This window comes from Musca autumnalis, unplaced genomic scaffold (assembly GCF_047663935.1).
Source record: "Musca autumnalis isolate F117 unplaced genomic scaffold, ASM4766393v1 scaffold_3, whole genome shotgun sequence".
Taxonomy (NCBI): domain Eukaryota; kingdom Metazoa; phylum Arthropoda; class Insecta; order Diptera; family Muscidae; genus Musca; species Musca autumnalis.
In genome coordinates, this window is record NW_027411866.1 from 23,409,930 (window position 1) to 23,415,929 (window position 6,000).

Sequence of the window (6,000 nt, forward strand, 5' to 3'; positions counted from 1 at the left end):
TTTACAACGCTTTATTAGCTGCAATACAATACAATTAGGTTACAATTTTTTTTAACAACAATAATTGTGAATTTGATTGATTTTTAACTCATCTAGAAAATGTTAAAAAAATGTTTAAGTATTTTGAAACGCTTTGTGAAATTTTTATGAAGATCTGTAGCATAAGAGCTTCATGAATAGAGCTTAAAATTGCTTTTCAGAAGGTTGATCTAATATTTCGTAGGAGATTTCAGTCAAGATCAGGTTTGGCCATAGTGTTGGAATGTGGCCTAATTTCCGAACTTTCCAAAACGCATTTGTTTTCTAAAATCGGATAGAAAGTTCAAAAGTTACAAGGGGTTTTGCGAAACAACTCAATAATTAATAATAGTCATACGCACTAGAGCACGAAATAAAGAAATCCTCATAACCTCTACATTTCTGATTGGATTTTAAATATTGAATAAGATGATGGTGGAGAAATGAAAATACAATAAAATTGATTGCTGGAGTAGAAGAGGGACAAATGAGTCATCTTTGGAAATAAAAACCTTCAATTTGAAATTGACAAATGCATATTTGCAATCTTGGATGTATAAATGGGGGCTCCAAATGGCCTAACCAGCTAACGAAACGATCGTCGCATAGCGGTTGATGTGTGTGTAGGACTTCGCTAGATATCCATTTTTCAATGTAATCTCCTTAGGTCGTGGAGCTCGATTAATTAAATTAATGAAAATACAAATGGTTACTATTTGCCTCCACATATGCCCTTTCAGATCCTTAACAACAATAATTTTGAATTTGATTGACTTTCTTCTCATCTAGAAATTGTTAAAAAAATTATTTAAAGTATTTTGAAATGCTTGGTGAAATGTTTATGCAGATCTGTAGCTTAGGAGATTCATAAATACAGCTTAAAATTGCTTTTCAGAAGGTTGATCTAATATTTCGTAGGGGATTTCAGAAAGATCAGGTATGGTCACAGTGTTAAATTGTGGCCTCTTTTCCGAACTCTCCAAAACACATTCGTTTTCTAAAATCGGATTGATAGTTCAAAAGTTACAAGGGGTTTTGTAAAACAACTCAATAATTAATAATAGTCATACGCACTAGAGCACGAATTAAAGAAATCCGCATAACCTCTGCATTTCTGAATGGATTTTAAATATTGAAGCAGATTATGAAAACTGAAATGATGGTGGATAAATGAAAATACAAATGGTTACTATTTCCCTCCACATGTGCCCTTTCAGATCCTTAACAGCAATAATTTGTAATAAATCCACATTTTGAATTCTATTGACTTTCTACTCATCTAGAAAATATTTTAAAAATTGTTATAATAATTTAGAAATGCACGTTGAAATGTTTAGCTTAGAAGCTTCATGAATAGCGCTTAAATTTTTTTCATAAAGTTAATATGATATTCTATAGCGGATTTCTTTCAAGATCAGCATTGGTCGTAGTTTTGGAGTGTGGCGTCATTTCCGAAATTTCCAAAGCACCTTTGTTTTCTAAAATTTGACTTATAGTTCAAAAGTTACAAGGAGTTTTGTAAAACAACTCAATAATTAATAATAGTCATACGCACTAGAGCACGAATTAAAGAAATCCTCATAACATCTACATTTCTGATTGGATTTTAAATATTGAAGCATATTTTGAGAGCTAAGATGATGGTGGATAAATGAAAACACAACACGTAACTATTATGCTCCACATATGGCCCTTAACAACAATAATTTTTAATAAAGCAGAAGGTTCTTCAAATATTTTACTCTAAAAGCCAAGACTTGTTGAGCTTTTATTACTTAATAATTTGACATTAAAAACCACCGTTATTCTGGATTGCCTCATACATAAATATATTTAAAATTATATTAAGAATATATATAAAAAAGTTTTCCTACATATGGATGCAAACATGACCGTTTTTCTCTACTTGAATATATCCTTTTTGGTCTTCTCTAATCTATTTAATCAAACACACACACATACTTGGCATCCCAATAGAAAGTGTCTTCAAGACAACATTGATGACTCGTGCACGACATTTCCAATTCGTTCACGACTCTTTGCAGACAGCCCAATGGAATCGTTGACGACATTTTCACACAAGTGGCCCAGTATTCATGCACGACAACTTGGGCGACAGGGTAAGCGAAGTTGTCGTCGACGACGATCTAGATGACTAAAATCCCCGTTTTTCGTCGACGACTGTTTCACCGACCCTGTCTTGCTACTAGTCATCGATGACCCAACTAAAGACAATGTCGTTTATGCAGCCGTATGTTCTGCACTCCACCATTTTCTTCCAGCTTTACCACGCCTTACACTTCTTACCCCAGCCGACCGAAAAGCGACCTCCCTTTATTTTTGGATTCTGCAAAAAGAAATGATTTTAAATGAATATTTTGAATATCCCCTAAATATTCTAAAATCTTACCATAACCACAGGCGTTGTATTTTACAGTCGCTGGAATTTTCAATGTTCTTCAACCTAAATGCACGTATTCAAAAATAACTACAATTAATATTAAAGTATTTAATTCTATTTATTCTAACTTACCGTTTTCTATATAATTCAATTTGTATAAATAAAAATTGTTAATCAGTAACGCGGTTTCAGATTTTTGTGGCTTTATAATTTTACATTTATTACAAATCAAAAATTTTATATTTGAATAAATATGTGTACAATTGTTTCAAAGCACACTTTTGAGTATTTTTCGGTTTGTTGCCAAGACACAATGCAAGACATGGTCATGCACGTTGTCGTGCATGACAATTTCGGAACATTCGTGAACGAATCGTCGACGAAAATGTCATCGAAGACTCGATTTTCTATTGGGATTTTCTTGGCAGATAAATGATAACTACATTCACTATTTTTAGTTTTATTATTTTTCATGTATCCTACAACTCTGAGTTTTGGTATTGCTGGCTAAAGTACACTTAAAAACTAAGGATTTCAGTACCAAAATTATTTTGCTGATTTTTTTTCTGATGCTAACAATTTTTTCCAGCTGCCAAAAGCGTATTTTGTGATTTGAGTTTTTTTTTTTTTAGTTTTTAACTTCACTAATGGAATTCGAATGATTGTAAATGAAAGTTGGTGCTGCTGTTACTACTGCTGTTGCTTTTGAGATATCATTTTTTTAATTTTCTTAAAATGTTAAACAAACGTTTTGTGTGTAGTTTTTTTTTTGGTACAAAGCGTTTTGTGCTTGAAAATATTTCTTTTGTGGGGATAATGGATTTTATGAAATATTATACATTAAGATTTTTTGATAAGAGCGGGAATAGTTAAAGAAAACATATTTTTAGGCAATGCATTTAAAAGTAATTTAAATGTAAGTAACTTATTTTTTAGCTGGACAGATCCATATTTCGCATGAATGTTGTTAATAAGGGTGGTGGTTCATACGGCCTTTAATATTTATAAAGTGTTTTCTGTATTTATGTGAAATACTATTTAGCAAACACTACATTGTTCAAGCTGCAGAAAAAATTAATGTTACATGTCTGTTCCAGAAGCTGCAAGAATGTACAAATTTCTACTACGATAATAATTTGTCCTTTAGAATATCGAAAAAAATAGTAAAAACTAGTAGATTCTTGCAGTTCTGGAACAGTCCATATCTGTTAAAATAAGGCATTTTTTTGGTTTTTAAAGGAAAACACCCTCCTCTATCATAAAAGTATTCCAATTCAATTATAAATATTTAGATATAAAGGATTTGTCTTCTAAATTCATAATCTACATCTCCATATATTGTGTCCACTTAAAAAAAATTGGGCGAGTCTATTTATAGAGCAATATTTATTTATTTAACCTCTTACCTTTTTAGTTCGGGGTGCCCGTTACTGCAACTATAATGTCCGAATTTCGACGAAAACTACCCACACTATTTCGGCGGACTGCAGAAATCTGTAATACAAAAAGAAAAATATCAAATAAATATTTGTTAGTTCATGATCACAAGCGATAGCAATTACTAAATGAATTAAACTTGTCGATAAGAGAATTACTCCATAACAATTTTTCAATAAAACCATTTTTCGATAAATTTTCTTGTTTATAACCACTTTTCTATAACGAATAGTTGCCAATAATAAAATATTTATAATGAAAAGTAGCCAATAACAACGCTTTTATAACGAAAAAAAATCGATAACAAATTTCCTATAACAAAAATTTTCAATGACAACTTTTTTATAAAGAAAAGTTGTCTATTACAACGCTTTATAACGAAAAGCTGTCGATAACCGCTCTATAACGAACGAATTTAAAAAAATAATAACTTGTTCGAAAGATATTATTCACCCCGTTATAAGGAAGAAGGCTCAATAGAAATCCGTTGTGAGAAAAAGAAGATATTTTCGTTTAAATTCGAAAATGTAAGAAACCCAGATTTTCACTACTTTTACCGTTGTAAAAAATAACACGAAATGATACAGACGAACTAAAGGCATTGACGTAGCCCATGGATCCCAACACGATATAATTTTTCATCAGATCGATTGAATATTTTTCTGGTCAACTTTTGTAACACAGTGCCATTTATCGAAAGTTTTTCGAAAAGTTTGCACCTTCTCAAGGCCAAATCCGCCTGAAGGAGCGTTCCAATACTTTTGCGATGTATTAGAGAGTTCTTAACTACTATCATGGCCACAATTGTTGTCCTCGTGTTCGATCGAAAATCTCAATGGTTTGGCAGTTATATGCCAAAATGTGCAAAAAACGTCGATAAAAAATTTAAAGTTAAAATCGGGAGGCTCGATTTTCACGATAGACCTGTGGTCTAGTAGACTTTTTTGCTCAGTTCAATCCTAGGAATAAGAAACGCGAAGGGCCCATTAAGGTTTTTTTCCTTCCATACAAATCGCCCCGGCCTATTGTCGATACCAACTTTTCTATAAAGAAACAGTATCGATAACATTTTCTCTATGAAGAAAAGTTGCTGATAACAACTTTTCTCTAAAGAAATGCTGTCGATTACAAGTTTTCTGTAAAGAAAATTTGTCGACAACAACTTTCTATAAAGAAATATTGTCGATAACAATTTTGCTATGACAAAAAGTTGAGGATAACAACTTTTCTTTAAGGAAAACATGTCGATAACAACTATTCTGTAATGAAGAATTTTGTATAATGTATAGAATGCTTTCTAAATCGAAAATTTGTCGAAAACCACTTTTAAATAACGCAATTTTGTCGATAACCAATTTCTCAATAATGAAAAATTATCGATAACAATTTTTCTGTGAGGAAAACTTGTCGTTTTATAGCGAATAAATTTCGATTATAAATTTCCTATAAAGAAAAGTTGTCGACAGCAACCTTGTTGTCGATAAAAACTTTTCTATAGAGAAAAGTTGTCCATAACAAATTCATTTCCTATAAAGAAAAGTTGTCGACAGCAACCTTGTTTTCGATAAAAACTTTTCTGTAGCGAAAAGTTGTCGATAACAACCTTTCCAAAGCGAAAAAAATTCGACAGCAACATTTCTATAAGGAAACGACAACAAATATTCAAAGAGAAAAACTGTCGAACTGTTGTCGGTAACATAAAGATAAACTGTGGATAAAAACCTTCCATAACAAAAATGTGCCCAGAAATAATTATCTAGAACGACAACAATTGGTCTGTTCCAGTTCTACAAGAATCTACTAATTTTTACTATTTTTTCCGATAACATAAAGGAAAAAATGTTATTATAGTAAAAAATAGTAGCTTCTTGCATGTTCTTGAACAGAGCATTTATTTCATTAAAGGAAAAATGTCGACAGTACCTTATACTTAGAAAAAGTTATCGATAAGAACATTGCTGTCTATAACAACTCCTCTATAACAAAAATATGTCGATAACAATTTTCTATAACGAAAACTTGTCGACAACAACATTTCTACACCTTAAAGTTGTTAGAAAGTTGTCGATAACAACTTTTCTATGACGAAAAGTTTTCGATAATGAAGGAAAATTTGTCGATGGCAACGAAAATTTTTCGATAGC

General features: G+C 31.4%; 1 protein-coding gene across 1 annotated transcript in view; it reads right to left on the bottom strand.

Annotated features, from left to right (window-relative positions):
* Window positions 1–3,915, bottom strand: part of LOC141400124 (uncharacterized) — a 227,186-nt gene extending 223,271 nt beyond the window's left edge. Inside the window, exon 1 of the mRNA XM_073979569.1 lies at window positions 3,826–3,915. The gene's annotated coding sequence lies outside the window, so the exon portion shown is untranslated. The remainder of the gene's footprint in view (window positions 1–3,825) is intronic.
* Between the last annotated feature and the right edge of the window lie 2,085 nt (window positions 3,916–6,000).